The 19,871-nt window shown below is 46.4% G+C and overlaps 1 protein-coding gene across 3 annotated transcripts in view; it reads right to left on the bottom strand.

The window, feature by feature from the left end:
- The window catches only part of TSHZ1 (teashirt zinc finger homeobox 1), a 77,426-nt gene that overhangs the window by 50,815 nt on the left and 6,740 nt on the right, over window positions 1-19,871 (bottom strand). The window lies entirely within an intron of this gene.

Here is a 19,871-nt window from a genome sequence, read left to right as displayed (position 1 = left end):
ATAGATACATGTATAACTGAATCACTTTGCTGCACACCTGAAACTAACGCAACATTGTTAATCAACTCGACTCCGACATAAAATAAAAAGTTTAAAAAAAAAGAAAAGAAAAAGAAATGCAATTTGGCAGCAGGCTTTCTACCTCTGGTCCAGCTGCATCCCATCCCCAGTAAGAGGCACAGGAAGACACAGCTGCAGAGCAGTTTTAAAGAGATGGGAATTTTCTAGAATTGGGTCTGCAAATACCCTGACTACCTACCTTAATGATTCCAAAGGAGGCCACAGGGAAGAATGTGTGACACACCTGTCACATGGGGAGGGACTGAGACACACCAACACCCTCAGAACATCAGTAGGGCCACCGGGTGATGACCAGTAGGGCCACTGGGTGTGACCAGCAGGGCCACTGGTGATGAGCAGTGCTCACAGCACTTAGCACATGCCCACTACGTATCACACAGAATTTCTCTATTAGACACAGATGTAGATGCAATGGCCAAAAAGAGGACTCTGATCTGAAGAGAGTACGGCCAGAGTCAGCAGTGCTGCAGGGAGAGCAGTCTTCCAACTAAAGCTGGAAGAGCTGGTGTGAAGGGACTCGGGACGTGAGAGGAACCCCCCAGGAAGCAGAGTGGCCTCCCCGCAGGAAGTGACGTAAGAGGAACCCCCCGCAGGAAGCAGAGTGGCCTCCCCGCAGGAAGTGACGTGAGAGGAACCCCCGCAGGAAGCAGAGTGGCCTCCCCGCCGTCCCTGGCAAAGGCAACAGGCAGATTATGGATGAACTACGTGGAGTCACAGAGGAAAAGAACAGGTGAGAGAAACTGGAAAATGGATTTTTTGTTTCCCATATTCAATCCTGATCACATTTATTTCATCACTCAATGAAATGTTTACATCCACAGGATGCATAATAAAATATTTTAGGTAAAGTTAATATTGATAACCACTTCAGTTTTCAAAATATTCTCACTCTACTGTGAGATCCATTAGCTCAGGGACCTTCCTGCTTATTTTTTGTCTGGAAACCAGCAGGGGCTCAAAATAAGTATTTACTGGAAAAATAAACCAACGCACGAACAATTGGAGAAATGAGCCCATGAACTGTGAGGCAGGAATCGGTGTGAGTTAGAAGAGTCCCAATTCACAGTGGGGAAATCTAACGTTTAAGGAAAGGATAGGACCCCCCTAAGGATTCAGGGATGGTCAGGTTGGGGATTGAGATTAAAGCCATCCCAGTGTTTTCTGCCCAACAGCATCAACGCACAAGCTGGGGTCACTCCGGAAAGTTCCCGAGAAATAATAATGAGAGTCAGTGACCCAACTCTGCACGTCAAGACAGCAAAAGGCGATTGTAGGTTTCAGGTCCATATTTATTTCTTATTTATTTCAATATTTATCTCTGGTTCCCAGAGGATTTAAGGCAGCTTGATGTGCGCTCAGGAAGGCGCCTGGATTGGACCTCACACAGGATAACGCGTGTGAAGCAACTCCCAGCACAGGTGCGGTGGGTGCACCACCGGCTCTTGGCAACTGGAAAACCTGGGTGCAGCGGCTTAATACCTTCCTCACTCAAAAGGGAAAGAGACTAATAATTATCGATATTGTCACTAGTAATAAAAGCAGTTTCTCAATAGAAAAAATCTTTCCATGTGCTGGGTCTACTGAGGAGACAAAGGAAAAGAGGTACTGCCATCCACCACAAGACCTAAAACTCATCTAAAAACCCACCATAATATCACAATTTCTCCCTCGAGTGTTTTATGAACAGCAAATGTGAAGAGAAAAAAATATATTCTTACTGATAGCCTTGAACTAAGTTTATAGAAATGTGTGTGTATAAATACGTCATATTTAACAGAAAACTTAATGGAAATATCAAGAACCATTTTCTGAATGGGGGTTGGTACCCAAGAAGTGGCACACAAGCACACTAATGAAGGCCATCTCAAAAACAAAAGATACAAAGTTTAATGGGGAAAAAAAGCCTTTCAAATGAGCACGCGAAAGCCCTGGCAAAGCAGTTATCATGCCCAAAGCATCCCCACTAACACGTCGTCCGGAACTATATTTACTATGACTTATCAGATTTTGGAGCAATTGTCCTCTGAAGAGCTCAGATACTGCAAAATAGCTTTCAAAAGTGTGCACAGATTTTATGAGGAACATTTCGAAAGCCAAGTGTCAGTGGAAATTGGTAGAGGAGATAGAGGAGAGAGAAGTAAAGGGGCAGGAGAGCCAAGGATGAGTAGAATCGGGGTTGGGAGAAGCCAGAGCAGCTGCAGGTTGGCAGGAAGGTGTGCAGGGAACCAGCAGCGGGAATTTCAAAGTGCAATAAAGGCTCCGAGGGGCCACTCCATGTCTCTGGCCCACAGCCTGGCCTGGTCAGTCACGTGGCCAGCCATCATGTACACGTGGGATGTGGAAGATCCCCCCACTTACAGGATATATTTCGGCTCCTGTCTGTGTAGAGAGGGGCCCATCTAAAATTAGCATCTTCTCAATGACATGATGTGGAATCTGAAAGAGAACAAAACCCCGGGTGTGGCCTTGCATTTCAAAGAAGACAGCAAAAAGGGACACAGGCGATGTACAAATAATCCTACACTCTTAGGCGCCCCCTAAAAAGGGTATTTTTTTTTAAGCATTTTAAAAATCAATTAATCAATCCTGCCAACCCACTGCACAAAGGAAGCCTTACCAGTCTGCGTACTGCATCCCACACGGGGAGCAGGGCGGCCACGCAGGTGTGCAGTGAATGAGCACCTCAGTGTGCACCGTCCAACAGTTCAAAGGACCAACAGTGAGAAATGGAAGGCAGCTCGATACAGCCCCTCAAAAAGGAAGTTATTTACAGGGTCCTTTAAACTCCAAAATTCTGCGAGTTACTGCAGATCGTTAATATCAATCCATGGGCTGACTCACCCCATCCTACCCCGCCGGAAAAAGGAAAGGACCCCGGCATGTCTGTGATTCCCACGTGTGAACCCTGGTCATCCAGAACCAATGGCCCGAACGTGGTGTGCGTCTCAGCGCGTTTCTTACAGGCGTGGGATGGTTGGGAAAGCCCTCATTTTAGTCTTGTTACTGTATTTATATATTCACCAGGAAAATCGACAGGAACATTGGAGCTTTGTTGAGAGAGGGCTTCTGTTTTTTCCTCCCTAAGTAAACTGTGCTACGATACTATTCCAGATTCCTCCCCAAAGATGAGAGAAGGCTGTACTTCACGAGACGCAGGAGAATATACTGGCAGTAAAGTATGTTTCTACGGTTCAAAGTTTTAAATGAGTAAGCAGGAAGGCTTTGGAAGGCCGCAGATTTAACGAATATCACTCCTCTCTGTGGGCATGGGAGAACCGCTAGGAGAGAGTGAGAGGTGACACCAGCCCAGGACTCAGAACCTCAGAGGCAGCGGCCAAGCCACGGACGACGTGTGGCTCCCACGACAGGCAGGTCTGTGAAACGGGCCCGTGCACGACATGACCCACAAGCTCTCCCCTCATCTCCAAAATCCAAACAGCTCTGAGAACTTAAGGGTTTCTCCTAACTTTGTTATGGAAAGTCTAGCCTGCCCTGACCTCATTGACAGTAAAACCCGACCCAAAAGCACACGAGGGTACACGGTCTCTATTTATTCACCCCAAGTACCGTGAGTATTCATACGTTTCACTGTAGGAAAATCCACGTTTCATTAAGATGAGGATGCAACAAATAGACAACATAGGCATTGAAGTTCTTTTCAAAAATCTAAAAAATTCTGACTTCCAAAACCTCAAGGATTTCAGGTAAAGGACTGTGGGTTCTCCCTTGAAATTTCCCCACCGGTTGTCTGGGGGCGGGGAACGCACCAGCACTCCCTTTACAGTTTACCTGGAGTCCCAGTATATACTGGGCACATGAGAAGCCATGATCGGAAAACTCTTTTCCAACTGGCAGGACTACCCACTAGAAGGAAATGGTTCATACACTCAGAAATACCTAACCAGTGAACAAATGAAAAAGAAAATTGATGACAAATTGAGTAAGGCAAACCTAATTCCCAAATTAAACTTATTTTAGACTTTCCAAAATACATGCTAAAGATCTCTCAGCTACATGGTCTGAATATCCACCAGCAAAATCAAGTAAATAAACCCTCCAGGTAATTCAGATTAAAGAAGATCTATTCTGTGACAAACAGTTGCCTCAAGTTGGATTTATTGCTGTAAATTCCCCGTGTAGACACATTACAATCCCAACTGAGAAACAAAGGAAACATCCCTACTTGGAAGGTTCACAAATGTTGGGAATCTGACCTAAATTATTAAAAATAGGTCACAATATGCATTTGTTTTCCTTGCTAGGGGAACTGTTTGGAGCGCTGTGCGTATCTAAAATTCAGTGCAGGGTACAGGGAGGTACTACTGCCTACACTTTACCTGGTGTACTGCCTACACCAAGAACTGTCCCCTCAACGTCAGCAATGCTTCCGAGAGACTCTAAATGCTCTGGTTGGGGGCTGGGGGTGACAGGTGCAGAATCAGAAGGACCCCAGCAGACGCCGGGACCTGGCAGAAACAGAGCACGGCGGTGACATGACGGGCAAGGCTTGGAGTCCACTCCAGGCTGAGGAGCCACAGGTCCCAGTGAAGGAGCCAGCGGACAATGGCTACACACCCACCGCCTGGGACCCAACAGGACAGAAATGGCATCTCACCTCACAGCACCCGCTGCTAACCCCCAAACGCTGTCGGACTGGCCTCCAACCTGGGCTGTGTGCTGAACAGCTGGGGTGTGCTTTTTCCCACCAGCGAACTGATGTTTGCTTTTCTTCAACCGGCTTATTGAAATACTATAAATCATCTGGTTCGCCTCCCATCTCCTTGTGGCACTCATTTGAGTCCCCCTGCGCAGCACCCACGTGGAAGGGGTGAAACAGTGTTTAAAGGATATTTTCGAGTTTCCCGTCCAGGCATTTTCCATCCGCTCCTTTGTTCCTTTTTTTCTCAGAGGAGCCAGGAAGGGCCCGTGCTACCCCCAACAAATGGCAGGGCCGTCGGGGGACTGGAGGAAGAGGGACAGCAACTCTTTAATTTTGCACACATGATGTGTTCAACCACTAAGGTCATACCTGCGTGCGGTGACTGACAACGCCTGAGCTTGATTCAAAGCAAACAGCTGCTGGTTTGATTGCCTAGCAACTAAAAAATGACGGATGACCCCTAAGATGGATAACGCCCATAAATCAGCTCATTCAGACGCTGCAAGAAAAAAATTAAAAAACAATGGTTTTCATGACATTTGCTGCACTCCATAATGCGCCGTGATGAATTTGGCCTCCTTACGGATGCACAGCTGTGTCTGCTGAAGTTCGGGCACTTTTGTTCCCATTTTCCATCTTCCTGGAAGCTGCAGGCCCCTCCGTAAGGTGTGTGTGTGTGTGTGTGTGTGTGTGTGTGTGTGTGTGTGAACAGGCTGCACGGTCAGAAACTTGACTTCCTGAGCGCCTGCCCAGCACTACAAGACAGAGGGGGGCTGTGCTGAATCCCCCCCAACACACAGCTTTTCATCAGGAAGCAGTGGCCCTACATCACCAAGATGGCAGAGGAGCCCATGCATTAATAATGGTTACAATATATTTAGTGTAATGACTTGACCTCAGCCAACATCATGGACGCCATGATTCATACGAATTTGATAGACTACTTCCTGTTTGCAGATATTTCATAGGTCCCTAAAAGGCCAAGAATGTGCTCTTAGCTTGCAAATAAACACAGACCTGTACCGTGACGAGACTGACGGGAGAGCCTGGTATCTGTCCTTTAAAACACCCACATCGTCAGCCAGTACACGGATGCCCTTATTTTCCCAGGTCTTATTTTACCTTCTCTACCTAACATTCAGGAGTGGGTGCCAGGGGATTTCTCTGGCGGTCCAGCGGTTAAGACTCCGAGCTCCCACTGCAGGGGGCACAGATTCGATCCCTGGTCAGGGAACTAAGATCCCACATGCCACACGGTGCAGCCGGGAAAAAAAAAAAAAAAAAAAAAAAAAAGAGCGGGTGCCAGAAATTCATTTCACCCTCTTTCTTTGGCCCTGTCTTTTTGTTACACTGGGTTTCAGTTTTCTGTTTTTAAGGTGCATTGATAGCACAAGGAAGGTTGTTCCCAAGAGAACCGTCCCACCGCAGACTTGGGTTAGCGGTTTGAAATAGAAAAAAGGTTCCTGTTTCCCAATCCCCTCCCATCACTGCTCGCCGGTCCATTCAGCCTGCTGGACGTGGCGGCCGCCCCATTCCCCTGTCCTGGAGGAGCCAGGCCTTTCTCACCGAGGTGCGCAGTCATCCCACAAGCGCGCTGTGCTGGGCTCGGAGGGAAGGGAGACTAGGCGGCCCTGCCCTCTCGGAGCCCAGCGTCTCCGGGGACACACACACGCCCTGGAGCAACTTTACGAACAGACAAGCATTGGGGAGTCCCGCAGCCTGGCATGTGCCCATCAGACTGGGCACCCCCTGAAAGCTAATTAGTTTCCAATGCTGAAAAGAAGGAATGACTTTGGGTTCAGTGCACTGCACAACTGCAAGGAACTGTCTATGTTTAAATCCCGAAGGGGGCGGGAAGGGTGGTTAGTCCAGGTGACAGTCTGAGCCTCAGAGCTGCTCTGGGGCCAGTGGTGGCAGCCCTCTGCAGGAGCTGCTCTGGGGCCAGTGGTGGCGGCCCTCTGCAGGTCAGCGCGACCCGGCTCCACGGAGAGCACCTGGCCCCGGGGCCCCGTGTCAGGCCGGCACCAGGATGGACGAGGCGCAGCTGCCCAACACCCGCCCAGCTGGGCTGGGCCTCACTCACTTTCAGAAGCTCCTCCACCCACCATCTGCACCCACCACCCTGAAATGGAAGAAAAGAAATCAAGCAACATTAGCAACACATAAATGAGTTAGGGGCAAAAGAGCCATGCCCCAGGCAGACAATGCTCTCGACCCAGGTATGGCAGGTGGAGCGACCTGTCCGAAATGAAGCGAGCACCCCCTGCCGCCCCCCCCACCCGGGTGGGTGTGCTGACACTCGAGCTTCCGGGATCCACCCCATGAAGGAATTGCAAATCCACTGGGATGTCCAGTGCTACAATTTTCTAAGAACAGAGATAGGAGAGCCAGTCCTTGCAAGGCTGAACTTTTGATGCCCTGATCCTGGGCGGGAAGATCCCTTAGCCCCCAGCTGAGCCAGCATCAGAAACTCCGGCACAGCAAAGCGAGGTGAGAAAAGCCGCTATTAATTAGGTCGATGAGACGCCTTCCACTGCATATGCTCCTACCTTTAGACACCCGGAGATAACTGCGCATTCTCCCCAAAGCTTCATGCTCCTGACACAGAAGCGTTTCGGCTTCATTTGTCTCCCTAAATATAAATGGCCGCTATCTGTAGCACTTAGGAGAGGCTAGCTGGCTTCAAATAAATAGCGTCTTAACCGTTTCCCTGATAATGGTACGCTCTGGGGTGCAACTCCATTTCTAATACGATCGGATCGGAGTCCTACAGGGATAAGGAAGCTCTGGAGCTTGGGCATGTCTGCAGGGCCACAGGCTGGGCCACCTCACTTTCTCAGCACTTCTGACTGGCCTCCACCTCCCCGGGGAGGCCTTGGGGCGGGCACCCACTCAACAGGACAAGCCGGTGTGCTGTCCCTTTAAAACTGAAATGCTTGTTTCCTTTCTGTAAGAAAAGTAAATCACGCTATAGTGAGTTGAGCTTTGAAAAAAACATCCATCCATTAAAGTTCATGGATTCGCATTTCCAGATTGTCCCTCCCCTGGCTGGGTCTCAAGTTACAGCCTTGTATAGCCCAAGTCTAAATAATATTCACCATGATAATGGCACCATAACTCCGATATCCACAATCAATCTTTGCTTTAAAGATACATCCATCTTCCATAATGTTGATGGGGATTCTGTAAAATGGGAAACGTGACTGTTTTCCTGACCTCGTGACGGTGGAGAAGGAAGCTCTGAGTGAGGGCTGTCAGCTCACATCTGGCTGCAAAAATAAATTAGCCTTATGTAGACAAATGAAAGGGCCAGCTCTGCCTAGAAAACAGCCACTCCTGAGCAATGGCTAATTTATAGGACTTCTTTCTGGAAAGTTCCTGGCTGAGGGAACAGTCTGCTTAGCTATCTCTTTAAATGATATCTGAAGCTGTAAATAACTTCAGTCCTGGGAGGACACAAAGTACAAAGGGGTAGCGATGGGAGAAACAATAACTTTTCTCACATTCTCACACAGGATTAAAATGCAAAACTCTTCCCTTCAAGGGGGAGAAAAAATTTTTTTCCTTTTAACCAAATGCTTTTATATTTTAACACTGCACTCCCCTCTGGCGGATTTTTTCTCTTCCTTTTCACTTTGGTTGTTTTCGGTTGGTTTCGGGACTCACAGGGAAAGTATGCAATCTGGGGGGTAAGGGTAGCCTTTTCTCTTCCTCCTCAAAACATATCCTTTCAAGCAAGGGTGACACCGAACCCCATCACCGTCTTTGCGGGGGGCAGATTCTAAGATTCTAAGCAACAGAGAAGGAGAAGAAACATCTATTGGGTTTTAGTAGGTGGTGTCAAAAATAGCTTGGAGTACAACACTCACTAGGCAAGCCCTAAAATAAAGAGAAGACCAAACTTCTGCCGGGAGGAGCGGGGGACCGACTTTCTTTAATACAAGGGAAACTCTTTATCACTGTTCTTCACGCTTCTGACCTTGTCGTGCTCGGGAAAACTTAGGGTTTGAATTCTTAAAGTCACTGAAAAGTGGGAGGAGAAAGGAGAGGCTGCACTTTGTGGGGTGTACCTACACAGCAATTGGGGGGGGCATCCCAGGCTGCACCAAGCCCCTGCTGGGGTCTCGGACCCCCTCCGGCTGGACCCTGTATGGTTGCTGTGCGCTGAGGTGAGGAGGGTTAATTCTGTGAAGGTTGAAGGACTTACAGTAATGCTGTGAAGACAGAAACATCACAGGCTTTCCTGGCAAGGGGCTTACAGAGGGTAGGAGGGGACTGCAAAATGAACTCTCTCAGGCTTTGTCGGCAGCCTTTCCCAAGGCCCAGCCTGGCCCCTTTGATAAATGACACATGTCATTCTGTCACAGGCTGACAGTGCAGCTGGGAGGGCTGGTGATGTATGGCTCCAGTGAAAAGGAAATCAACTTTTTGGCACCGAGCGAGCCTGTACCCTGTATAAGGATTTTGTTTCTCAAAAAGTGAAAGATAGACTTAGGATTAAAAAAAAAAAAAAAAAAAAAAGGTTGAAAAACAGATTGAACGACAGCTTACACTTAACATAAATTAACTCAGTAATGGCGAAATGTGCTAGCCTGTGATAAATAAAAGCTACATTAGTCAATTATTAATCACACTCTAACTTGTAGCCAGAACCCATGACTTAAATCTGGGGCCTGAGCTGCCTTACAAACAGATAAGACAGTGCCTGATAGATGTCTTCCAGAGGGCAATCAGGGAGGAAGCAAAGACTCAGTGGGCTCACCAATGGGAATGGTGGAAGGTTCTAGAAAAACAAGGGAGGGGGGAGCGGGGAGCAGAGAGAGACCCATTCCTTGGAGACAGACTATCTACTGACTGTGTAAGGAAAATTAAATGTACGAACAGCTACATCCAAATACTTTTTTTTCCCTCTCAGGTCTTATTTGGTCTGAATATTCAAGACATGCGTGTGCTGCAGCCAACCGTTTACATGTGTGTGTGTAACTCTGCCTTGAAAATACGTTGCTAGTTTTGCACACACACACACACCACTTCCTCTTGCACATCTTTTACATCTGATCCCCCTTATGGGGGTTTTCCTGGAGATAGCACTTATTTCCACACTAACTGTTTAGCACAGACTATATTTTAAGCCTTACGCTTTAACAAACAAATTGACATTTGACATTCATGCGGAGCAAGCCGGCCTCTCAACCAAGTGGCTTTCGTTGGGCTGAGTTCTCAACAACTCGTGCCCCAAAACTCCACATGGAGAACCTGTTCTCAGAGCACTCATGGCTTGGAGCGATCCCTAGTCCTCCTAAGAAACAGCAGGAAGGCAAACCCAGTAGCAGGAGGCATCTCCAGTTAAGGGCTCTGGGCTGCACACTCAGGATGTGCCCATCGGGCACATAATGTGTGGACGGTCAGCTGCATCTCCAGGAAACGGGATCCCCATTCCTCGTCTCCAAAAGACCTGCTGAGGTTGTGAGGTCCCTTCTGATGTTCAAAAGGACATGCTGAGGTTACGGACAGAGAAGGGGCCCACTCGCAGTTGGGAAAGTCACATGTACACCTTCATGGAAGGAACGGTTAGAAGCCACATCTCCGGGACTTCCCTGGTGGCGCAGTGGTTAAGAATCCACCTGCCAATGCAGGGGACACGGGTTCGAGCCCTGGTCCGGGAACATCTCACACGCCGCAGAGCAACTAAGCCCAAGTGCCACAACTACTGAGTCTGCACTCTAGAGCCCACAAGCCACAACTACTGAAACCTACGCACCTACAGCCCGAGCTCTGCAACAAGAGAAGCCACCGCAATGAGAAGCCCGCGCACTGCAACGAAGAGTAGCCCCCACTCGCCGCAACTAGAGAAAGCCCGCGCACCGCAATGAAGACCCAACACAGCCAAAATAAATTAATTAAAAAAAAAAAAAGAAGCCACATCTCCGACGATGTCGCTGTGAGTGCCGAAGTTTCACTCACCTACCACCACGCCTCGCTTGCACACAGCAGATGGTCAAAAAACACCTGCTGAAGTCAATTCAAAATACCCCATAGTCCCGTAACAAAGAGTAAGCCACTTCGCTTTAAAAAGCCGCCGTCAGGTTTCCAGCCTCCCCTTCCACGATTTAAGATGCAGGGAACCCAGGAAGCATTTCCCAAAGTCCTGTTCACCCATCATCACGAGCAATCGTCTCACACACTCTTGCTACCAAGAATTCCACCCGGTCCGACTTCTGGGTCTTCTGTGAGGGGACATACTTCCATATGCCTTGACACACACGTGGCAGAAGGGCCCGGAAGCTGTTGATGTCAGCTTCAGCTTACTTCCAATTTTACACGTAAAAAGAAACTCGAATTTTACCATACACAAATTCTCTGTGCACAACCAGCTTTTATAAAAAACAAAAGGGACAGCTGTTGCTTCATGACAGCTGCACCCTCCAACTCAGGGTGCTAAGATGGGTTGAGTGGATCATGGAGTGGTAGAGTAGCAACCTCTGGGGGGCCTCTGATAATCTAAACCCTTCATTTACAGTAAGGAAACTGAGGTTCAGGGAAGAAAAGAAAAAAAACTTTAGTGAAAGAACAAAGACCCAGCCCTCTGCCCCACATCTGGGGCTTCCCCTGGTGTACAACGCGGGACTCAAGAATCAATGTACAGTCGGCCTCCGACTTTAAACGTGTACAGTTCACAGACGGGCTCCAAATCGAGTCAAAATGTTTAAAATCGCCTCGAACACCAATGGCTTCTTCCATGGCTATAAATAAGAGCATGAGGGGGAAAAAAAAAATCATACATTAAAACACAGGCTGATGTTTAAACTTCTCCCTTCCTCCGGCTGAAATATAATTTTTCTTTAGTCCATAAAAAATTCAGATAGTGTGCAGAATGTTTATATATTACCAAGGTCCCTCTTTAAAAGGTTTATACTTTTACTTTATGACCTGTCCTTGATTTGACACTTCCGCTCATCAGAAAGGGATTTATAAAATAATCCTGAAGGTGAGGAACACACATGTGTCAGGGACTAGCTGGGTTTCATGACACGAAATTTAAGAAGAGAAAGAAATCCTGTTAAGCTCTCTTTAGTCACCAATAGACATCAAAGGTAATAATTAAAGAAGACAGACGTCATAAAACATAAATTTATGTCTCTTTTAATAATGCACAAGCACCATAGTGTGTAAAACGTCTATTAGGCTGAAAGAACATGAACACGTTCCAATAAGAAAAATCTATGTTTTGTTTGGGAGTATTTTCCCTTCCTTTAAAAAAAAAAAAAAAGTGAGGATCCTTTTTTTTTTTTTTTAACAAGTTTAAACCAAAGTCTTTCAAAACCTTTGCCATCTGTGGGTACATGAACTATGAATGACCCCTGAATGATTTGCACTGTGCTCAGAATCCCTTAGAAAGCACGGGAAAAAGTATCATTAACAATGACTGATGAATGTCAGTCAGGGTTGACCTCATCCAGGCTTTGGTCTCTGCCTCAGTAATAAGCTGTCCTTTATTAGTACCAACACTCCATAAAAGGGGTGTGTTTAGTCACAGGATAGCGGCCTTCTAACGCCCATTGCTTCTCCCAGAAAGATTGATTAGCGCTCATTTTTACTGTCTTCCCTGCATATACAGGGCAGAGCTGCAGTGACTCAGGCCTGCAAGCCACAAACTGGAGTCAGGAGGTGGGGAAAGGATGCCTAGAAAGAGGGTTGGTTGCAGGGAGTGGGGGGGGGGGGGGGGACAATTTTTTTTTATTTTTTAAGGAATCCGCCTTTCAGAAACGACCTAACCACAAAACCATATGTGTATTCGATTCCAGGGCCTGGAAAGAAAGGCTGGGAAAACAAATGTGTCTGCAGAAACGGGACTGAAGGAGCCACTTAAGTGTTAACTAGTCTTGAAAACAGAAGGGGATCCTGGCCTGCAGCTCTCTCCCTGTCTCTCTCAAATCAGCGGTTCCCAGTGAATCAATGAGGAGCCTGCCTGCAGAATTAGGCCTCATAACCAGCCTGACATCAAAACACAAAGATGTAATTATTACCCATTAAAACTGAACATGTGTGAAACTTAAAAAAAAAAAAAACTTCCCTCTACAAGCACATAAAAATCCATCTACTGCTTTTGTATTAAAGTACTAAATTATTTTTAAGAAGCAATTGCTATAGAAACAGACACACGAATTTATACATATATAAAATCTCCACGTATCCCTCAAGCCCTTGGACCACCTCAACTCTTGGGGAGATAACTCAGGGCCCTGGATTCCCAGGAGGAAAAACGGAGGCATAAATGTATTATTATCTTTGTCATCACCGCTGCAACCATCGGGAGATACCAGGTCCTGCAGCACCAGGAGGAATGGAAGGGCCGCTGCCATCTAACACTTTGAGCAGGTGTTCCACAGAACAAATGGAGAGAATGCATCCCACGCGATCTCCTCCATTCCAAATACGTCTATAAACAAATTTAGCTCAGAGGGTGATTAATTTGCAGAAACCCTTTGGGAATCAGCCAGACTCTCAGTAGTCTAATGCCTTCAGCCAGCTACTCCCAGAAATTTAGCCAAACACCACAAGCTCCGACTTCCAGAGAAGCGCCTGAGAACCTGGGGATTCGGTTACCATGCGCACAGCACCTAGTGGATTTGAATGTGTTTCCATAAAAAAAGAGCAGGATGGGGGGCGGGGAGTGTCTGAGAACTCGGCTTAAACGTAGCCTCCCTAAAGCCAGCCCTTAGCATCTCCTGTTAAGTAACTCAGAAGGTGGCAGGGGGAAGAGGGACCCAGCCGGTCCTCCCGCCATCCCCGCGGGGCTGGGCACAGGTAGGTGTCAACGGCCTTGAACCTGAACCGGTGGAGGGTCTGGGGCCATTCCTCCGCCCCATGACACCAGCTCCCAGGGACTCAGCATGGAAAAGGGGAGGAGCTGAAGAGAGACAGGAGACAAGGCTCTTTTGTGATCACCGCAGTTCCAAGTTGGTTTTCTCTGAGAGCTTTTGAGACACTCGTTTTCCCAGTTCATGGAAAGTGGGAGGCAAACACGCTCAAAAATCCCTCTCAGCATCTCCCGATTCGCCTAGATATGAGATTCCTTCTGCTTCCTTTTTCTAAAATAAATTCTTCTTCTCGATTTTAAATGGACAAATAATGCCAAATAATGAGTTCACTACCTGCTGAATAAAAGTAAGGCAACTTCGCTCCGGCACAAAATAAAACACGGCAAGGTAACCCCATCCCCTGGCTCACAACCACACAAACTGCAGCTGTAAAACACAGACCGTATGCTGCTTCCTTTCAAACCCCCCCATGCGCTATTTTCATAAATGTTATCAGTGTTTCAAGTGTAATTCACTGAGTACTAACAATCTGAGTTACTTCCTGGCTGACTTCGAATATTTACTAGACTGTTTATTTCCAATTACTTTCTGGAGTTACAGCAGTTTCCTTCGATTTTAAAATTTTTAAAAATATATATATTCTCAAAGTTTGGGGGGGCAGCGCGAAGAGATTTCTGCACAGCACAGTAACGCTAAGGCATGGTTTATGGTCATGTTACTTGTCTGCGTTTGGCTTTTCCGGATGCCAGTACCTTCCCAGGTAACAATAAAGCTTAGCAGGAAAAAACAGACATGTTTTACTGTTATTTTCATGTCGCTAAGAACCGAAGCAGGACAGGCTCTTATAGAGCATTACACAGTTTACTGCATTAATAATAGGATGGCCCACCGCTGTGACACACTCTGTACTTGAAATAAATATTAGTCACGATAGTTGCGTTTTAAATCCATATATTTTAAAGCTGTGCTGTAACAATGACACGAGTGCCAGGGATGACTTGCCAATAAGGCGTATTAACCATTTTGAAAAGGGCCTTCACTTCAGTTCAGTGTTCAATGGTATGTCGTACCATTTCTTGCTATGAATCTTGCAGCTGGCTTTTAAAAATAGTAAAATGTAATAAATACAGGTTTCTGAAAAGTTCACATTCCCAAGTCAGAATGTATACTGACCTTCACTGCTGATTTAATTTATTTCATCATCTGATCTTGCTGAAGATGCACTTTACTTTGAACTAAAAACTGAGGAGATTTTTTACAACCAAATTTTCTAAACCTCGATTCAGTCCCAGCTCATCACTCCCTCCTATATATCCACGCCTTCAAGCAAGCTTCAGAGTGGAATTTATAAGCATGTAAGTACTTGACCTATATTTACCATATGCTAATTTCCTCCAGAAAGGAACTACGGGACACACCTTTTAAAACTGCAGCTAGCAAGTTGAGGCAGAGATGCCCATATTTCAAATTTGGAAACGCACATCGGGTTCAATACGTATGGTTAACGCTGGCCCTGCTGCGAGCAGAAACACAGGCCTGGGAAGCAGCCCTGTGACGGTAGCTTGGAGGGATTCTACTTGGCTATTTTCCTGCAGAATGTGCCACAATCACGAGAATAAGGAAATCCTGGATTACATTTTGCCGAGAAAAGAGAAATGGTCAAATCTATAATCGTGTCTCTGAGTCTCGACTTTTTTCCTTTAAAAACAAAAGACAGATCCTTGTCCGTGTTGGCGCAGAATTTCAGAAAAACACAATGGACAGAGAAAGAAAAAAATGTCTATCATCTCAAAAACCTGCTTACTGTTGCAGCAGCCTGTGGACGAACAACAGAAGCAGAGCCAGAAACGAGGGAAACACGCAAAGGGTTAGCAGGCGGTGGAGCCCAGAGGCCTTCCTAGGCAAGACCAAGTGAAAAGAACATCAAAGTTGGGATTAGACCTTAATGCTTGGGTTTGATTGTACTGTGAAACAATGGACTCTCTCAACAATTTAACGCTAATTAAAACAGAACTCCAATCCAGATATTCCCCAACCAGCAAATCCAAGCAGGTGACTGAAAGGAGGAAGCACCCAACCAGGGCTGAGCCCCGAACACTCTCTAGAAACGATCCCCTTCCCCTTGCCTGACAATAACCATTAAGAATGGTAACTGGAGGCCTGTTCATTCCAATTGTCAGTAAGCAGCTCTGTTGGGTTTTTCCAAGTACATAAATTTAACAATCTATTTCTGCGGTGAAGTTAAAATGTAAGAAAGACTTGGTTCAGCTGCTTATCTATACACACTTCACTATTTTCTATGACTCCGAAGAAAATAGGCACACGCAAAAAAACTAACCTTTTTTTTCTTAAAGTCAGTGTCAACTATCGCTGTATCCACACGTGGAGCACAGTGTTTTAAATGCAGAAGGACCCAGCCTGCAAGGTCCACCTAGATTTTCGTGCTTCTGTAAGGCTCCTCTGGAAGGAAATATTAACAAACTGGATTTTTAAATGTAGCCAAACTCTTCCTTGCTCAGTTTGCTGTGAAATGCGTGTGAGGCCCCTGACTCCTGACAGTACTGAGGTTTTTACATTTCAGCATGGGTTACGTAAACAGTTGGACAGCATGGCATCAGAACAGACACTGGGATTTGCCATTCCCCTGTGTGACAAGGCACAGATTACAGGTATTTCCATGTCTACAGGTATGCGGGCAAGTGTGCTGTACACACCTCTGCACCTATGGCATACAGGGACCACACAACACAAGGCACACGTACAGACGCACGCGACCAGGATCACGTGTGCAGAGATGGTCACCGCATCACTTATTTCATTATTAGAAAAATTTCTAGCAAGAAGGACTGTATCAAGTATCGCTGCTCTTAAAGGGCTTTCGCATTCCCAAAGAACACTGGGTTGTTCTTGGGTTTGTTTTTTTTTTTCCCCCTAAAAAAGAAGTCTGCAAGAAAGAGTTCAAGAATTCTTTAAAATCCATGGCTGCATCAAAAAGCAAAGGCTCCGTGGGAAAGATTACGATTATTCTATAGCAAGGAAGGCCCTCAACTACTTCGGATTTAACCTCTACTTCACCTAACTGATGTCATAACAATGGCGCTTAGTTTGTCTCAAGGACAAATGATCTCGCGAGGCTGTATACAATTCAAGGAGTGTTATCGCAACAGCAAACTGTTGTCCCCAAAATTATATTCATTGCTTTTCAAAATGTTATCAACTTAATAAATAAATACCTTCGCGGGTGAAAAATACAGTGGTGCTTTATTTTGTGCGTAAGGACATCCTCTACCAACCCTATTGATAAAACCTTAAAACAAATTACCTCCTACTCTTCTGCCCAGCTATACCTTTTCATTAACTATATTAAATATATCAAACATTCGAACTGATATTTACATTTCACAACCCTGATCTCTTAGGTCAGATTCTTTCCTTCAGTACTGCTTTCCGTCAGCAGCCTACTGTTCCCCGAAATCAATACTGAGTACACTGTATCATTTAAAAAAGGATTTCCACTGTTCCAGCACAGCACCACAAACGTACTCACAAATATTTTCAACCTTTCTTGGCAAATCAACTCTGTCTTCGGTCATCTTAATTCTTAATATTCTCTAGCATTATCTATTTTTATTGCGGTTGTTATTCTTGAAAAAAAAAAAAAACAGTAAAATATCTACATGGTCACGGATGTTGGAAGCCAGCAAACAGTCCCGCCAGCAGGCAGCGCTGCCTGACTTCCCTCCTGGTCAGGTAGCTCTCCGCGAGGCTCCACCTTATCCTCCAGAAAGTTCCAAGAAAACGCTTTCCGCCCTTTGTCCATCGTGAACTTGAGCCTGGTGCTGGGGTAATTTACCATCTCCCTTTTATAGGCTTTTCCGAGAGGAACCAGAAAACAATAAGAGGCCGGCGTGGGTGCGGGCAGCCCAGGACGGAGGGGGGCAGGCTGACCCGGGCCGCAGCCCCCCGAGGTGTACAGGTGCTGCTGCCGCCCTCGGCTAAGTGGGGCTTGTCTTGTTCACGACCTACAATGATGAACGTGTTTTCAACCATAGTCTCGTGGAAGATTGTTCTAGACCTGGCCTCTCAGGGAACATATATCCACCCTTAGCTGGGTATAGGCACATTTAATCAGCAGCTAATAACTGTACAGGAGGGGCCGCTCCCCTTCATAAATCAATGTGCAAAATTGCTAATACACTAGTTATCGATTAGCACACCAACACTCATTTCGAGGCTATAGCTAAGAACTAACAAAGTGACAAGGGTAAAGTGTTATTTCTTTCACACGTAGACAGCTGGGCTGGAAAAATGGTTCCAGCAGGCAGTAATTCTTAATTGACACCTGTCAAGATTATGGCGGCAGACACAGCTGCTGCAGGAAAATTCGTCCCTCGCCCTGTTCATCTGTCAGCTTTAATACCCTTCCTATGCACATATTTTTTTTTTCCTTTGCTCTAATCTACCTAAATTGTCCTGGCTTTTGTTTGAAACCTGGGTTTTGGTAGCAGTTAATCCCTTCCTAATATCAGCCCTGTCTACGATTCAACCATCTCGCACATCCTATGGAGAAAGTCAGGGTATTGGGGTTTGATGACAAAAATGAAAAAGGTGAGGGGAGTGGGGGAAGGGAGGAAAGCACGTACCCCCAAAACCCAATGACTGCAACTGGGTAGCACACCTCTTTCCATTTTCAGTGTATTTTTGAATTTTTATATTCTTCTGGGTCTTTCTTTTTACAACCATCGACCCAATATACATTGTCTTCCTGAGCTGTGTCATTATCCTGTCATCACCCTCTGACTGCTAGCTACCACTTGAGAATCCTCAGTCTCCTTAAGCCCCTTCTTTCCACGATCCATGTAACAACATGCTGTGCTTGACGCACCCATACAGGTAGAAACACAGATGCATCATATTCTGCAGGAGACACGAACGTCTTGCATTATTAAAGTTGCAGTCCAGCAAGAGAGAACAGAGTCCAACAAAGACACACCCGCACAAGGATTCCATTCTCCAAAAACAGATGATCCAGGAGACAACTTAATGCCCCCCAAATACAAATAATCCTTATTTTCCTCTTTCTGCCCAGTAAGAAAACTGCTATAACAAATGCTTCCTTTGGTCCATAAAATAAAAACCAGAAGAAAGGAAAAACTGGGTGCGGGAGGAGAGAAACTAGTTTTTAAGAAATCAATTCAAAATCCCACGCAGTTTATTAAGTTTTTGTTTTCCTCGGAGGGAGTGGTGGTCGAAAGTGTTCTTTGAAAACGTGAATTCACGTCATCGATGATTATCTAGTTCTCGGGATATTTTGTTTGCGACACTGTTCACACCAGCCCCTGAGAACCAAGGAGCCTTGTGTTGGGTCCTGAGGCCTCACCCCTCGCCCAGAGAGGGAGTGAGGTCCAGACCCTGCCTCCTCCTCGGCAGCCAGACTCTTGGCAAAGCCCTGCCCAGGACTCGACTCCACAGCGGAAGCTCGCCTGGCGGAACAGATGCGCTGGGGGAGAACTTTCTGCGGATGGCATTCCCCCCACATCATCAGGCAGCACAGAACTGGTTAACCTTTCCCCCGGCCTCCTCCACGGTGATGCTGGCGTTCAGGTGGAGTGAAAATGCACGGGCTGAAACGTGAACGGGGACTCAGCCCTAGGAACCGTGCCTTTCCAGAAGCACTCAAGCCACCACCACCCAGACCTCAGGGGTCTCCCGTTGCTCCCCGCCCCCGGCCCAGACCCCCTCCCCCATTCTCCGCCGATGCAGTATGCTGTCGAGTGGGCACTGCCCAGGATGAAGGTCTCAGCCCCTCTCCAGCTGCAACATGCTTCGAGGCACATTAGCGAAAAACAGCTAACAAGGTCCGCACCCACCACGTGTACCCATCAAACGACCAGAGTGCGACAGAGTGATTTCTGAAGTAATACTTCTGAACGCCAACACCACCAAAACCTCTTATAACGGAAGGAATTACAAGTCGTAGGGAGAAAACCATCTTACATTGAAATAGTTCTAGCTACTGACCTGCATGTGTACTATAGAAACTTTCTGAACTTGATTACACCTTCCAGCACATTACCATAAACTCTCTTAACTTTCCACCCAAATCCAACTGCACTTATCTTTGAACTGGAACAGCTCCCCATGAATTCCTCTACACAGTAAACATAACCAGTCCCTCGATAGGAAATACACGACACCGTCATTTTTTTAAGAGTAATTTTGAAGTATACTACACAACTAGATGTTTTTAAATACATTATCATAATATTAACATAATCAGCAATGAAAGAAAATTATCCATTGTTTGC

The sequence above is a fragment of the Tursiops truncatus genome, chromosome 13, assembly GCF_011762595.2.
Source record: "Tursiops truncatus isolate mTurTru1 chromosome 13, mTurTru1.mat.Y, whole genome shotgun sequence".
Taxonomy (NCBI): domain Eukaryota; kingdom Metazoa; phylum Chordata; class Mammalia; order Artiodactyla; family Delphinidae; genus Tursiops; species Tursiops truncatus.
This window is presented reverse-complemented; position numbering and strand designations above follow the sequence as displayed.